We start from the raw sequence: 17,742 nt of genomic DNA, 5'->3' as shown, positions 1-17,742 counted from the left end.
GAGCCAAGCCATACATTTCTGTACTTACATATTAAGCAGCTGTATCTGGGTTTATAACAATAACAACAATAATAATAAAAGTTGGACATCTGTCCTACTTTACGAAAGACAGTCTTTTATTTGAAGGCTTGTCAAGTCCAATTTAAAGTTAAAGATGCAGAACAAGCAGTGGACTTCAAGTTGCCTATCAACACTAGCACCTGGATAGCAGATTAAAAAGGCCCACAGGTTATCTGGTCAGTCTTCCCCACTATGATGGCATACATTATATTTCTCTTTAAGTTATAATAATTATTTCTACATTTACATCTGTACATGTAAATTAGCAAATTACATGCAAATCTGTGCTCTCTTTTTGTCCTGGCAATGTGCTTTTTATTTTTTGGCAATGTGTAAGTGGCCACCTTAAATCCTGTGTCTTGTTGCCTGCTGGCTCTGTAGTTTCCATTCTAGTCAAGGTAGGATGTCCAGAGCTCAGGGAATTGCTGGAGAGGAGAAATTGGTACCTGATGATATTAACAAGTCCACTTTCTCAGCACCAGGAGATGGAGGAAGCACAATCTCCTTGGGATCCTGCCTTCTCTTCATCCATGTAAATTGCGGCAAAAGGATAGCCTTTGCGGCTGCTTCCTGATATGATCCAGGGACTGATTTGGATTCTTGATGTTCCATCTTGATGCAGAAGTGTCCAAGTCCAGACTCTGTGCCATGGCAGTAGCACTTATAGGTAGGCCAGGTGAAAAGAAACCAATATATTGCCTAATACAGGGGCAGGGAATTTTTTTCAGATGGCGCAGAGAGATAGAGCTGATGTCATCAGCATACTGATGACACTTCCTTCCAAACCTCCTGATGACATCTTTCATCAGCTTCAAATCAATGTTAAATAGTTTGGGGGACAAGATGGAACCTTGTGGGACAGCATAGGACAACTCCCATGATGCTGAACAATAGCCTTCCACAACTATTTTCAGGGAAAAACCCTCAAGGTAGGAGTGGAAGCACCACAATATAATGCCTCAACCCCCACATCATGGAGCTATTTCAGGATATCATGGTCAATGGTATCAAAAACTGATGAGCAATCAAGGAGAACAAGTAGGGTCATACTCTCACCATCTCTTCCCTGACAAATGTCATGAACCAGGGCAACCAAGACATGACCAGGTCTTAAGCAAAACTGAAATGGGTCTGGATGATCGGTTTCCTCCAAGCATGGCTGCAGCTGGGTCACCACCACCCTCTCAAGTACCTTGCCCCAAAACAGGTTACTTGCCATAATAAACATCAGGTGTGGGTAACCTGTGGCCGCTGTGATGTCTTTGGACTTCCAGCACCCAACAGTCTCAGCCAGAATGGCCAGTGGCCAAGGATAATGAAAATAATGCTCCAGCAAGGTCTGGAGGGCCACAGGTTCCCCGCTCCTGAGATACATTATCTGAGTAACCCTTAGAAAAAATGTGCAAGTATCACTTTCCCCATATTATAGATTGGGAGAATAAGAACAAGAGAATAGCGGCTTGCCTAAATTCACAAGGTTCTTGTCTGAAATGGAATTTTAATCTGGGACCTCAGCTCACACTCTTCAATTTCACAGGCTTGCAGAGAAGATATTTTAAATAAATGAACAAATGTATGACAAGACTTTTTCATGACTGCATCAATGACACCCAAAGAGCTGGATGCAATTCAGGGCCAAACAATACATTGTCAATAACCCTTCTGCCTCCATTCTTTTGCTCCTAGATTTGCATCATTATCCACACTATTTTCTTGGCATCGCTTCAACTGCTTGTTCCAGGATAGTCCCATTGAAAGAACTGAAGATATATAGGACTAGGTGTCTTATGTCCGTTAACAGATGAGTTTGAACATCGGTGAAATAAAGCATTTTGATATATCGCTCCAATTTCATCAATGTTCCTTTCTAATCATTCTGTTTTGAGCCAGATCATTTGGCCATTCTCAGATGCAAGGAACCACCCTCCTCTCCTTGAAAAGCTTGACAGCTCTCCTGTGTCAAAAGAGAAGTGCAATATATAACAAGGGCAGTTTAACTTTGCAACATGGAGTGTGACATTCATTTTATAAGCGTCTGGAACGCCACCTACCCTAGCTTATAATAGCTCCACCGTCACTCCATATTCATTCTGCGCGTTTTCAGAGAGCATTAAAAAATGGGTGCATTACAAATGATCGTTTATGGCTGGAAAAGAATATTTGAACCATCATTGCCAAATCTAAAAGAAAAACAAACTGATGACAAATTGCACGCATAAAAAAATTCAGGCAAATTGCTGACAATAGAACCACTTCAGCAATTTTTAGTGAAGCTTAAAAACAGTCAGTGATCAGAATTGTAGATGCAGGTGTTATTTTGCTTCAGGAACCACTACAATGTATCCATTGCCCATGGCATGATTGCTTTACATCTCCAGCCAATACACCGCTGATGCTTTCAACTGCTCTTGTCTTGACACTCTGCGGAACAAAACTAAAATAGTCAAAGGAGCTTAAAGAATTAGTCTGTCATTCCTTGAAATATTAAACTCTGGCATTATAACACATTTAACATGGCCTGTTTGAAAGATAATAAAAGGAGACAGGGTTATGTTTATTGTACCACAGTAGAGTTTGGCAATGGTTTTATTTTACTGAAGCGGTAGCTTTCATCAAGGCAGAGAATAGCATTTTTTAGAGTCATGTGCACTGCGTAGATGGAAAATAAATCCTAGGAAAGATTGTGGTATAACAAGCTGCCATTCCTCACAAGAGGTTCAGTGGTTATGAAGGCTGAGGTGATACAATGTCATTGGCCTGGCTAGGCCAGACAAGGCAAGGCAAGGCAAGGCAGAGGTACAGGTTAAAATAAGGCTGGATCAACATATGCAGCAGAAGTGGTAGAATTCTGAGGGGACAGAGTGGACTGTACCACCAGTCTGCAGGTGGTGGTGTCATTTCTGAATGCTTCTATCACCCTATTTCCTCTACCAGCTATGGAGGGGAATCCTAACAGATGTTTTGGACTACAACTCCCATTAGCCCCAGCCAGCATGGCCAATAATCAGGGATTATGGGAGTTGTAGTCCAACAACAACAGGAGGGCACCAGGTTGGGAAAGCCTGGAATAGACTTTACAGAAGAAGAGTCCTGCTGGACCAGTTCAAAAGCCAATCTAATTCAGCATCCATTTCTAACAGTTGGCCAGCCAGAACCCTTCTGAGGGCTTCTGAGAACCCCACAAGCATGTGACGGTTGCTTCCTAGAAAATGGCATGCAGATACTGCCTCTGAATCTTAAGCATGCATATTAGCTTTATCTTCTGTGAGTTTTTCTACCCACTTGAAAAGCCGTGCAGGTGTACTGATCTGCTATAAGGCACCTTCTTATGTTCCCGGTTATGAAAAGAGGAAGTGAACAAAGCTTGGTTTCGAGTATCTGATGGGGCCGTTTGCAGGGAACTTCTTCTGAAGGTCTGCCTTAACATCACAGCAGCAGACTGCGTGCCGTAAGGTAATTTTAGAAGCACAGCAAGCTACCTTATACCATTGGTCCATCTTGCTCAGTATCATCTGCACTGATTGGCAGAGGCTCTCCAGGGTTTCAGACCGAGTTCTCTCCCAGCCCTACTTGGAGATACCAGAGATAGAACTTAGGATCTTCTGCATGCAAAGCAGATGCTCTGTCACTGTGCTACTGGCCTTCCCTAGATTCTGACTCCAAAAAGTTTAGATTCTGGACTTAATGGTCTTACTCCCTCTGTTAGATAGCAATATGTATCACTTCAAACTGTGGTAGGCCAGCCTTTCCATGCTTGGGGTACTCATTTTGTAGAACCTGGTTGAGAGCTTCTGCCCCAAAGTACTTTCCTGATGACATCACTGACTGTGAGCATGAGAAGCTTCCATGCAGATATAGGGCCCTTCCAGACGTCCTTTTTATTGTACATTCATGAAGATTTGTGCTCATAACGGCATCAGGGCAGTCATACGCAATCCTGCTTTCAACACTGTTTGTGCCTGCAAAGGTTTTGGGCTGGACAGACGGTTTCATTTCCAATAAATGCATGTGTCGTCACTTCCTGCTGAAATCCTGCAACTTTTTAAAGTACACATGTTCGGGTTTATGTTTTGTTCCGCTTTTGCTGCTCTTTATTACAAGGGTGTCCCTCCAGACAGCAATAATGGGATAACACTGGGGAAGCATTGCAGAAACAACTACAGGCATACCCCGCTTTAACATACGCAATGGGACCGGAGCGTGTATGTAAAGTGAAAATGTACTTAAAGTGAAGCAACTATCTATGCATGTACTGCACTGCAATTGCCACTAGATGGCAGTGGCGTCATGCCATTAAGTGTCCGTTATTGCAAAGCACGTACGTTAAAGTGGGGTATGGTGGAGTATGGAGCATGTACTTTATAGTGAGGTGACTTTAAGTGAAGCAACTTTAAGCGGGGTATGCCTGTAATAAAGCAGAATGATGTGTGGACAGTCCAGTATAAATCCACATATTCCAGCAATTATAATGACCAAAACAACAACAAGAAATCTATTGCCAGCTGAACATTGCAGATGAAAAAAACCTGGACAAAAAGTCACGTTGCAGAATATACCAGCAAAAAAACACCATTCTTGAGGGGCCCATAGTGTGACATTTTTACCTGGATGGAATGTCGCTGTTTGACTGTGTTGTTTTCATTCACACCACCAGCATCCTATTTCCTGACTTTCAGAGTTCTGCTTGTCAAGATTCGACACAAGGTTCCCTAAAGAAATAGGCAGGAAAGAGGTGATCAGAAGAAAAAAAGCATCAAATGATATTTGCATGATCTCAGCACTAAATGTCTAGCAACTTTAATTTGATTGAAGCAATAGCAATGAGAAAAAGCTAGATAAATGCAAAGATTAGAAGATAAAACAGATGTGCTATGACAAAACATTAATTTTCACTCAGTGAATAAAATGTGAGATGACAACGCATTGTGTAAACATCACCTCTCCCTTGTTCCCTTGAGTACCAGCAAAACTACTCAGAAAACGATAGAAGTTAGCTATTGTGCCTTCACAGTAATATTTTCCACAGTGTTGCGGTGGAGCCATTAGGGTTGGACTTTGAGGCAGAAGCCCAGGGCCCAACTTAGCAGAATGAGCAGGAGGACCCCCAAATGCATCAAGACTGGGACATCACATTTTGAAATACATGAAATAAGACACATCGCCACCATCCAAAGAAGGCTTCCATGTAAGACCATTAAAAACAGAGTGCACCACAGGACTACCCTTCTTGTAGTGGAAGTAACTTACTAGTAAACAGTAATATGTAGTTGTTTCATGCATTGGGTCATAACAACAACATGTAGCCCTTCATCCAATGTCCTGTGCTCTTGCGGCTACAAAGGAAGGGGAAAAAAACCAGTGGGAAGAGTTAGCAGAGAGAAAAAGCAGACTAGGACCAACCATCTTTGGCTCTGGCCTCATTCACCTTGGACTTCAGCCTTGCCCACTGCCAGAATGCAGCCTCTGACAGATTACCCCAGAGACAGATGTGGGGGACTGGATGAAGCCAGTGAGCTTAATCCTGACCTCCTCCCACCCCTTTGGGCCATTTTGACAGGTGGGTAGAGGCACCTACCTATCAGTCATCTGACATCACCATGATGTCAGGTGAAGTGTCTTCCTTTGCCTATGCAATTTGAAATCAAACTGTGTGGCCAAAGCACAATGCTTTCTAGCCCTTCCCTTCCCAAGCAGTTTATAACCAAATTGTGTGTACATAGCAACAGGGATTTTAAATGCTGAAGATCAGCTGATTGGCAGCGCTTGCAAAGGAACGAGGCTTCAATCCCTGCAATCCCTACTTTTGGCTGGGAGCTATGTCTTTACCTGCCCCATACCTGATGGGCCTTATTAGGTCTGGAAGCCAGAGATTCCAGCTGCTGCCCTGAGGGAAAGTAGCCCTTGGCAGAAATCATGGTCTAGTGGTAGTACATTTCCTTGCATCCATAAGGTCTCAGGTTCAATTCCTGGTTATCATTATTTTTTTCTTTTCCTTTTTAACTCCGTAGCAAAGCTGAGAGAGATCTTTGCTCAAAGAAGTGTGTGTGGGTGTGGGTGGATGGGTGGTCTATTAATGTAGAACTCTATTGAAAGATACAAATCTCTGAAAAGGGAAACTGCAACTCATGTTTTCACTAATTCAAACTGAATCTGAAGAGCTATGCTGTTGGCAGAAAGACGAGGCTTTTGAAACTACATACTTTCCAGCGTTGGTTGACGCATGTTGCTAGTTTGAGAGTCTGACCTTTTTAGGCAAATATGTAAGGCTCCAACATTCATTTTTATAGCTTCTATTGCATTTGCAAAAAGAAAAGAAAGAAAGAAAGCTTCCGTTCAGCCTCACACCCACTTAATGATACTGAAGACTGCATGCAGGTTTTCAGCAGAATCTGTAGTTTTCAGAAAGCCAAAAACTGAACTGAGGTACAAATTGAATCATTACCAAAGCCACAGGTGGGGAATCTCAGGCCCAGGGGCCAAATGTGGCCCTCCAGTTCTCTCTATCTGGCCCTCAGAACTCTCACTGAGCCCCATCCTCTCTTCAGGCTATGCCCATCACTGGTCCTACTTCACCCCCAAGTGCTTTTGCTCAGCAGGACTGTGTGGAATTTATTGTTTATTATTAAGTTTTATTTATTTATTTATTTATTTATTTATTTATTTATTAAATTTATATACCGCCCGACTAGCAATAGCTCTCTGGGCGGTGAACATAAAACAGCATAAAAATACAATAAATAACAAAACAATATTAAAATACAAGCAACAATCCAACACAATAAACATTTTTAAAATTAAATCAGTGTAACTTAAAATGCTTCAGAGAATAGGAAGGTTTTGACCTGGCGCCGGAAGGAGAGCAGAGTCGGCGCCAGGCGTACTTCCTCAGGGAGACTGTTCCATAGTTCGGGGGCCACCACTGAGAAGGCCCTAGATCTTGTCATCACCCTCCGGGCCTCCCTGTGAGTTGGAACCCGGAGGAGGGCCTTCGTAGCAGAACGTAGTGCACGGGCCGGTTCATATCGGAAGAGGCGTTCCGCAAGGTATCGTGGTCCCGCACCGTATAAGGCTTTATAGGTTAATACCAACACTTTGAATCTAGCCCGGAAACATATTGGCAACCAGTGCAAGCTGGCCAGAACAGGTGTTATATGCTCGGACCGCTTGGTCCTTGTCAGCAATCTGGCCGCCGCATTTTGCACTAGTTGTAGCTTCTGAACTGTCTTCAAAGGTAGCCCTACGTAAAGCGCATTACAGTAATCCAAACGTGAGGTTACCAGAGCATGTACCACTGATGTAAGGTCCTCTTTACTCAAATAGGGACGTAGCTGGGCTACCAACCGAAGTTGGTAAAACGCATTCCTAACCACCGAGGCTACTTGAGCCTCAAGTGAGAGGGAAGAGTCTAAAAGGACTCCCAGACTACGAACCCGGTCCTTTAGGGGGAGTGTAACCCCGTCCAGGACAGGGTATATATCCACCATCCGATCAGAGAACCCGTCCACCAACAGCATCTCAGTCTTGTCTGGATTGAGCTTCAGTTTGTTAACTCTCATCCAGTCCATTGTCGAGGCCAGGCAACGGTTCAGCAAATCGACAGCCTCACCTGAAGAAGATGAAAAGGAGAAGTAGAGCTGCGTGTCATCAGCATACTGATGACAACGCACTCCAAAACTCCTGATGACCTCTCCCAACGGCTTCATGTAGATATTAAAAAGCAGGGGGGACAAAACTGACCCCTGCGGGACCCCATATTGGAGAGCCCGCGGTGTCGAGCAATGTTCCCCAAGCACTACCTTCTGGAGACGACCCGCCAAGTAGGAGCGGAACCACTGCCAAGCAGTACCTCCAACTCCCAACTCCGCGAGCCTCTCCAGAAGGATACCATGGTCGATGGTATCAAAAGCCGCTGAGAGATCAAGGAGAATCAACAGAGTTACACTCCCTCTGTCTCTTTCCCGACATAGGTCATCGTACAGGGCGACCAAGGCTGTCTCAGTGCCAAAACCGGGCCTAAAACCCGATTGAAATGGATCTAGATAATCAGTTTCATCCAATAGCGCCTGGAGCTGGCCAGCAACCACCCGTTCCAAGACCTTGCCCAGGAATGGAACATTCGCCACTGGCCTGTAGCTGTTAAAATTATCTGGGTCCAAGGAAGGCTTTTTCAGGAGTGGTCTCACCACTGCCTCTTTCAGACAGCCCGGGACCACTCCCTCTCGTAAAGAGGCATTTATCACTTCCTTGGCCCAGCTACCTGTTCCATTCCTACTAGTTTTTATCAGCCAGGAGGGGCAAGGATCCAGTACCGAAGTGGTTGCACGTACCTGTCCAAGCACCTTGTCCACGTCCTCGAGTTGAACCAACTGAAGCTCATCCAACAAAACAGGACAAGACTGTGCTCCGGACATCTCACTAGGATCTACTGCTATAACTTGAGAGTCTAGGTCCTGGCGGATACATGAGATCTTATTCTGGAAGTGATCGGCAAACTGATTACAGCGGGTCTCCGATGATTCCACCGTGTCCGGAGGGTTTGAATGGAGAAGCCCCCGGACAACTCGAAAGAGCTCCGCTGGGCGGCAAAGAGATGATTTAATAGTGGCAGCAAAATGATGTTTTTTAGCTGCCTTCACTGCTCCTACATAGAGCTTAGTCGAAGCACTAACCAGCGCATAATTGTATCCGTCGGGAGTTCGTCTCCATTTCCGCTCAAGCCTCCTCCTATCTTGCTTCATCGCTCTCAGCTCCGGAGTATACCATGGAGCTGTATGAGCTCTACACAGGAGAGGGCGTGCAGGAGCGATCGTGTTTACAGCCCGGGTCATCTCCGTATTCCACAGAGCGACCAGGGCTTCAGCAGGAGCGCCAGTCCTATCAGCCGGAAAATCCCCCAGAGCCCTTTGAAAACCTTCAGGATCCATTAGTCTCCGGGGGCGGACCATTTTAATAAGTCCCCCACCCTTGCAGAGGGAAGAGGTTACTGAAAGTCTAAACTTTATATCCTGCCCTTACTCACCAAAGGAGCCCAGCCCACCTTTGCTTCTAGGCCTGCCCACTACAGGCATCTGGCCCTCGGAAGGTTGCCCAAAAGGGAATGCGGCCCTCAGGGTGAAAAAGTCCCTCTCCCCTACCTATCATTTAACACGACACATTGAACTAGATTCCAACAGGAGCTTGCCTAACCATGCACAGGATTGCAACCCTGGTTATTGCCATGGCGGGGGTGGATCAGACAGCAACCTCATAAGCAGAAGGTTGGATCCAGACTCTGGATACAACCCTGTAACACACTTACCTGGGTACGTATAGGTGCCATACAGCTCAGTGGGATTTACTTTTTGAGTAGACATGCATAGGATTGTACTACAAGTTAGGTGATTTTAGGTCTCATTGAAATCAATGGGGCAGAAATATAAGCATGTGCAAGATGCTCCCAACATATTTAACACAATTCATTTACCTTGGCACTGCTTAACTTTTAAAGCATGAAACTTCAAGATCCCTGTGTTAAGTATAAAATATTCCACAATTGCTTCCTAATGATATAATTAATGCTCGTACCTCCCTAGGCATTACTATGGTGTTAATAGCTGTATCCGATCGTGCCCTAGGGTGTATTACCTAAGAAAGTGAAAGCCCTCAACAAAGCCTATTAAAGCCTATTAATTCTAAATTACTCTAAGTAAATGTATGAGAAATTTTGAAAGAAAGAGTGTGTGTAACCATGCTATGCACTCTGAAACTAAGCTTCTAATTTGGGAAGCTACACCAAGATAAATTACTATTGCTGTGTGTTGTGGAAAAGTAGCAAAGCAAAACATTCCCTGCCTGCTTAGATGGTGAAAGGGGGTTGAGGGTTGGTAGGCAAAGAATTAATATACTTTGTATTGTTACATAGTAATGTCACTCTGTGCCCTTCTACCAGCCAGAAGATATGGCTGTGTAACAGTAGGGGCTGTAGCCAATTAACTCCTACTCAGAGTAGACCCATTGAAACCAATAGACATAACCCACTTAAGTCTACTGATTTCAGTGGGCTTGCTCCAAGTAGTAGTTAGCTGGATGCAACCCTAAACCTTCTTGCCATTTTGACCAGACAATAGCCAAAGAGACTGTATGTTCATGCTTAGGGCTGCCTGGTTGGCGCTGACCTGTGACAGGACCTTTTCAGTAGTGACTCACCATTTGTGAGGACATCTCCATCATTACTGACTTTTAGGATTCCTGTTTACCAAGCCATTTGATGGCTGAAGGAGACCCATCCTGCCAACCATGAGATCACAGGATAAACAAATGTTTTTAACTGGAGCTATTTTTTAAAAAATAATTTTAATTTTAACTGATGTGTGGCGCATACAGCTCTTTTCCTCCAGTATCTTATCCCTTTACCCCCAGCATCCACTACGAGAGGCGTCCACGTCACTTTGCCTGATGGTAAGGCCAGCTCTCTTCATAAGCATTATTATCAAAAGTGCTGTTTCTGTTCGTGTGGCTACGTCTGTGGATTTTGCATGGGGTTGGGGCAGTGTGATCGCTCTTGGTCCTGCATCCCAATGTCCTCCTTTGAAGAAAGGGTGAGGAACCTGTTTGACCAAGTGGGCCAGATCTTTATGTCCCCACCCGAACCCTGTGGGCCAATTTTGAAAGGTGGGCAGGGCCAGGAGAACATAAGATGTGCCAACTGAATCAGGCCAGTGGCCCATCTAGTCCAGAGTCCAGCTCTAAGTTGCCCATGGGAAACCTGCAAGCCACCCACCTTTCAATCAACTGATATAATGATGTCCTGCCCATCTGTCAAAGGAGGGGTCTGGTTCACCAGTGTGTTCCCTGCAGAGAATGCACTGGTGACGTAGCACTCTGCAGAACTGAACTATCTGCTCACTAGCTGATGAGTGGAGGGTTCAGTCCTGCTCTCTGCAGGGATCTGCCTTGCCAATGCGTTCCCTGCAGGGAATGCACTCGTGAAACAGCACCCAGCAGGATTGAACTCCATCCCCACCCACCCAGTGATGTCAGATGATAGATAGGTGGGAGTGGTTTGGGGAATTGGCCTTGCTGGGCAATTTGGATCCCCTGTCGGGCTAAGATTGGCCTGTGGGCTGGAGGTTCTCCACCCCTGCTTTTAAGGTCGGAAAAGAGCCTATTTTGTGTATAAATTGTATACACTTCTCTCCTTTTTTTCTTTCTCTCAGTGCTACTGTGGGGCATGTTCCCACCCACCCACCCCCTCTCAGGGATGTAAATATTCTTAATTTAAAAATATATGAATACATGTATACATTTGTACAAGAGTAGGCTCTGTTCTGACTTTCTAATGAACACATAGAAGTTACCTCTGAGGCTACGGACACAATCCTGTACCACCCTCCGTATGAATTTATAGACCCATAAGACTTTCCTGTGAATAATTCCATTGCTACCTGTAGTGAAAGTTCTCAAAAAGGCACTTTGATATGCAATTTGGAAGCAATGTGCCCTGGATGTTGAGAGGAGTTGTGTGGGAAAAAAAGAGAGAGAGAGAGAGAGAGAGAGAGATTGAAGAGGGCTCTCTAGACCAAGCAATTATTTGTTGAGAGTAGTTACCTGGAACGTTGCTCGGCACATACCCAGCACAAGAGCAATACGGAAAGAAAGTGAAACTAATTTCACACTAATGACTATTGATCATTTTTTTTACATTCTCTGTATGACCCATTAATTGTGGATATGAATAGGAACTATGATTCCTGCCATGGCCTGACTCAAAGCCTGCTGAAACAACTGAAAGTAAATCAGTTGATGCAATTCAGGGTCAACTCCAGGTCCTTTTGGCATCACTGAAAAAGAGGAAATGCATCACACACAAAAAGATTATACAGACTTGCATACATTTGCATATACTAATTACTTTCTTAAAAAAATAAGAGGAGCCTTGCTGGACCAAACCAAAGGCTATTGGTCTAGCATCCTGTTTCCCACAGTGGCCAACCAGATGACTATGGGAGAGATTTTCCAGCTGAGTTCACTCCCCTGTGTGCTAGTTTTCTCCTTGCAGGGAAAAGGAGAGCATTCAAACATGAGTTACCCATCCCAGCTCGTTCTAGTTCATATACAGTAGGGCCCCGCTTATACGACGGGTTAGGGACCAGGCCCCTGCCGTAAAGCGGAAATCGCCATAAAGCGGAACCCATTGACTTTAATGGGTCGCGTTGCATGAAAATGACTCGAAAATGACTCGAAAATGCCGCAAAATGCTGCAAAACGGCAAAATCGGCTTTAAAATGGGGAATTTCCCCTGATTGAAAGCTGCTGCATCAGCAGAACGCCGGAAAGCGGGGCCCTACTGTATAGACTAGGAGCCAAACTAGATAAAATACCTATTCATGCAATTAGCAACTAGCCTGATCCAGAGTAGATCTTGGGTATGGGGAGCTGCCTCCTATTTAAATTGGGATAAATGTCCCTTTGGAACAAATATGAGATTTCCTCCCCCCCTTAAATTGCAGACATGCCAGGGGGTAATTAGATCAGAACCACAGTGAGCAAGCAGCAAAGGGTTACACCCTTCTACATCCTCCCCACCAAATGCCAGGTTCCCAATCTGGATCAGGAACTAACCTGATGCCTGCATTTTACTTTGAAAAAACCATTCACACAGTGGTTAACTGCATGCATGGTGTCATGGCCCCGTCGGAGGACTCATCAGACAAGGATGACTCGGGAGTAACAGCAGCAGACCCAGAAGCAGCAGACCCAGAAGGAGAAATGGAGGAAACTCCTGAGAAACCAGCTCCTTCTCCCCCTCAGCTGCAGAGCACCCCAGACACAGCTGAAGCCCTTCAGCCAGACGCAGACAGTGAACAGGATACTCCCCCCTCACCTGCAGAATGTAGACAACAGAAGGTCAGGCAGAAGAGGGGCAGGCCTGTCCACTTAAGGCCAAAACGCTGAGGGCTCACACCTGCTGACAAACCTGCTCCTTAAAAGACAAACCTTGGCTTCAGCTTGTTGGTGACTACAACGTCAGGTGTGGCTTCATGTGTTTCCAGATTCCCTGAACCTGATCTCGGACTGACCCCTTAGCACTTGAACCCAGACCTCTACTGACCTCGCTTCTGGACTTGCCCTTATCGCGCTTCATCCTTGTAGCCTGGCAGATTTACGACCAAACTGCCAGCTAAGGACTTTCCCGCCCTGGTAAATACCCAGGAATTTCCAGCCCCACCTGCAGTGCTGTCTCAGTGCAGAGCTGACACATGGCATCATATCCAGTTTGGCCCTAGAACCTGAGTGGGGGACCTGTGGCCCTCCACAAATTGCTGAACTACAGCTCCCATCATCCCTGACCATTGGCCATGCTGGTGGGGGCAGATGAGAGTTGGAGTCCAACAAATGAGGGGAACAGGGGAGCTGGAAGCTGGGTTGTCTTTAAGGAGACTCTGTCTGCTTAATTCCCCGTGCCTGATCACAACATCTTTCTGCTGGAGCAAGGAAGGCATCAACATATGCCTTACAGCCGGCCTCAGCCGATCTAGACTTTCTCCTACATTGTGCATGCCCCTACACTGCCACCATGTGGCAATTCACTAATGTGCCAGTCATTTTAGGTGAAGGGGAAAGGCCTTTCCAGGTCATACACTCTGTTTAATGAATCTTTTGAAGGCACACCTGTTTATATGGGCATACCTTCGAACTCTTGACCCGAGGTTCCTCTTTGAGTTGCTGTGTTATTTTAATGGGATTGTTTTATTGTCTATTTTTATTAGGGATGCTTATATTTTAATGTTTGGGTTAACTGGGTTTTATACTTTGTAAAGCACTTAGAAGCCTATTTTGGCATTAAATGATATATAACAACAATAACAATAATAATATATGGAGACTGCATCCCTATAGCAGGCTATATATCAGGCAGAAATCTAAACATATCATGGACATGCAGATGCAGTTTTTTATTTTAACTGACCTGCTGATTTCTGCCTGTGATGTACAACCCCCCTCTCCACATGTCTCCATATCTACCCCGTCTAGGCCCCCATATCCTACATCTACCCCATGTTTATCAGGAATTTCAGGTCACTTAACTGCTTGAAATGCTTTTTCATAATGACTGATATTATTACACACACACACACACACACACACACACACACACACACACACACACAGAGTAGGGCCCCACCCATATGGCAGATTACGTTCCAGACCCCTACCTAAAAGTGAAACCCGCCTAAAAGCAGAACTCCGTCAATAAAATGGCGCCTGACACCCAAAAAACGTCGTAAAAGCCGAACAAGCGCCGTATGAGTAGGGCCTGATATATCCGATTGGAACGTGCATGGATTTGAGCCATACTGTCATTGATTGTATTTTTACCATTCATTACATAGGGTTGTATTGAACATAGCGTGAAGGAGATTGTTCCGTCAGTCAGTGGAAGCATTTTTGCTTGCTTGACGGAACAATGTCCCCTCTCCTCCCTCCGTGTGCTGTCTTGGGAGTTCTCCTGACCCTCTGGAGCAGATCTGCAGGAGATGCAGAGGGGGAGAAGGAGGGGAATCTCATTGCACTAGCTGGAATCCTTGCACTGGTTTCTGCTGGTGCAACGAGTTAGTTGAATACGGCTGATTGTGGTATAAATAAATAAATCCCCTCCAACATTGTGAAGGTCAGACTGGGGCAGGGGGATTATTCAGAAGCATGGCAGGGTCAAAGAATCAAAGCCCTTTCCCCCATGCCAATCCAACCAACCAAGCACACTCAAGCAATAGGTTAAAGGAAAGAGAGGGTGGCAAACAGCTCTGGAGGACCAAACTACATGACAAATGTCATGTCCACTTTGGTCCCATGCTTCAGCTACTAAGAGGAGCACAGAGAACACCCTCCCCAGAAGATCTTAAGTAATGGCCAATCCACATGACAGGAGACACATGAGATTGCGCCAATGTGGCATAATGGTTAGAGTGTTGGACTAGAACCTGGGAGACCAGGGTTCAAATCCCCACTCAGTCATGAAGCTTGCTGGGTGACTCTGGGCCAATTATAGTTTCTCAACCTAACCCACCTCAGAGGGTTGTTGTCAGGATAAAATGGAGAGGGAGGAGAATTGTGTATGTCACCTTCAGCTCCCTGGAGGAAAGGTGGGATATAAATGTAATAATAAATAAATAAACGAAAATTACAATGATAATGCCTCTGTTGTTTGAGAACAGTCTCTGAAAAACGAGTGACTCTTTTTTTATCCTAATTTGTCATTGGAGAAGAAGTTGGGCATTTTAAAAACATGATTAACAACAATTGACAATAATGTTTTAAAATGCTACAACATTGTTAGCATTTCCTTCACATGTGTGCTCTAGAGGTCTTCTGGTTGGAGCCCCCTCCTTAGATTCTTTAGTAAATGTATCTTGTCTCCAATATATATGGGCACAACACATGCCAGGATTATCCTTCTCTTCCATTCCTTCATTAGGAATTATTCCAGGTAGCAAATGAGTTCCCCAAGACTGTTTTTTTTAATGTGCATATTTTGCAACATGTAACTGCAATAATATTTGCAATAATAGTTAATTTGTGGTAGATTTATACTGGACCATCCGCACATCATTCTACTTTATTAGTTGTTCTGTGATACTTCTCCAGAGTTATTGCATTATTATCATATGGACCACAGCACGACAAAAGTGGGACAAAAAAATAAATCAGAGTGCTTGTGGTATAAAAAGTTACAGGATTTCAGCAGAAATTTATAGGACATGCACTGATTGGAAACAAAGCAGTATGTCCACCTTGAAAGTCTTGCAGGTGTAAACAGTATTTAAAGCAAGATTGCTTATAACTTGCTCAATACCATTGTGAGTACAAATCATAATGAATGCACAATAAAAAACCCAACTTTGTATCATCTGCAAATTTAATAAGCATGCTTTGTACCTCCTCATCCAAGTCGTTAATAAAAATGTTAAAGAGCACTGGGCCCAGGACCGAGCCCTGTGATACCCCACTCGTTACTTCCGCCCAGTTTGAGAAGGAACCATTGAGAGGCACTCTTTGAGTACGATTCTGGAGCCAACTATGGATCCACCTGATAGTTGTTCCATCTAGCCCACATTTAGCAGACTTTAAAAACAAGGAGACATAATACAGTTATGAAAATGTAGGTAACAGTAGTTTTAAAAAACAAATATACATGAAAAATTACTCATCTGGATAGGCTTGCCTAAACAAAATAGTTTTTTTAAAAGGTGTTGAAAACAGTACTATGAAGGTGCCGACCTAATATTGATAGACATCTATAGTCTTTCACAGAAATAAGGACTGTGGCCATCTGACTTCAGTCTGACCCAATGCCAGAATTTCCTAGCCTGGGAGGCCAGGGTTCGAATCCCCACACAGCCATGAAGCTCACTGGATGACCTTGGGCCAGTCACTGCATCTCTGCCTCAGAGGAAGGCAATGGTAAAAAACCCCTCTGAATACCGCTTACCATGAAAACCCTATTCATAGGGTCGCCATAAGTTGGAATCGACTTGAAGGCAGTCCAACCAACTTGTCACCAAACGACTTACAGAGTGGTGGGGCGACTTACAGAGTGGTGGGGCTGCCCGCCTGGCAAGGTCTATTGTCTGTTCTGTAATCAGCATTTACTTTGCCAGAGGATACTCTTTGCTAAGGAGAGATTATTCTGTTTTGTTTCTGTAGGAGCTCTATTGTTGTGTGGAAGGAAAGCTTTCTTCAGGTTATACATTGATCAAAGGAGTGTTTAGGGAAAGACAACTGAAGATTGGTGGATTCCCCTAAAAGGATTCTTTCAGCTAATTAAAGAGCTGGAAAACTCTTCCACGGCATCTTCCAAGTGAATATTTGGTGAGGTCAGAGAGAAGAAAACATTCTTTAGGCTTCTCATTCAAATATATGTTTCTTCTTTGTCAACAAACTAACTAGAATAAAGATCATTTCTATGCCGCTTAATATGTCACATATGTCTAAGTTTTGTTGTTGTTATATACCTTCAATTCCATTACGACTTATGGCGACCCTATGAATCAGTGACTTCCAAGATCATCTGTTATAAACCACCCTGTTCAGATCTTGTAAGTTCAGGTCTGTGGCTTCCTTTATGGAATCAATCCATCTTGTTTGGCCATCCTCTTTTTCAACTCCCTTCTGTTTTTCCCAGCATTATTGTCTTTTCTAGTGAATCATGTCTTCTCATTATGTGTCTAAAGTATGATAACCTCAGTTTCATCATTTTAGCTTCTAGTGACAGTTCTGGTTTAATTTGTTCTGACACCCAATTATTTGTCTTTTTCGCAGTCCACGGTATGTATGCACAAGGCTCTCCCCCAACACCACATTTCAAATGAGTTGATTTTTCTCGTATCCGCTTTTTTCACTATCCAACTTTCACATCCACACATAGAGATCAGGAATATCATGGTCCTGACTTTAGTGTTTAGCGATACATTTTTGCATTTGAACCTTTTCTAGTTCTCTCATAGCTGCCTTCCCCAGTCCTAGCCTTCCTCTGATTTCTTGACTATTGTCTCCATTCTAAGTAGTGTATAGCAAATTTTAAAAGCACACAAATATTAGGAGAATATATAATAAAACCATCAATACAAATCACAAATAAATATATACTGTTATCAGCACTGTAATTAAGTTCTGAGGGTAACCCCTTCCCTTTCTGACAAACAT

At 44.1% G+C, this 17,742-nt stretch overlaps 1 long non-coding RNA gene across 2 annotated transcripts; it reads right to left on the bottom strand.

Annotated features, from left to right (window-relative positions):
• Nucleotides 1-1,120: 1,120 nt before the first annotated feature.
• Nucleotides 1,121-12,908, bottom strand: LOC133375670 (uncharacterized). 2 transcript variants are annotated; one of them, XR_009760295.1, is made up of 6 exons: nucleotides 12,661-12,908; nucleotides 11,647-11,879; nucleotides 5,308-5,393; nucleotides 4,665-4,769; nucleotides 2,112-2,481; nucleotides 1,121-2,014 (listed from the first exon to the last, which is right to left on the bottom strand). It is a non-coding gene; the product is annotated as an uncharacterized LOC133375670 (long non-coding RNA). The 2 variants fall into 2 exon arrangements; XR_009760294.1 differs by having other exon boundaries at nucleotides 1,121-2,481.
• Nucleotides 12,909-17,742: the final 4,834 nt, after the last annotated feature.

Source organism: Rhineura floridana, chromosome 1 (assembly GCF_030035675.1).
Source record: "Rhineura floridana isolate rRhiFlo1 chromosome 1, rRhiFlo1.hap2, whole genome shotgun sequence".
NCBI lineage: Eukaryota > Metazoa > Chordata > Lepidosauria > Squamata > Rhineuridae > Rhineura > Rhineura floridana.
This window is presented reverse-complemented; position numbering and strand designations above follow the sequence as displayed.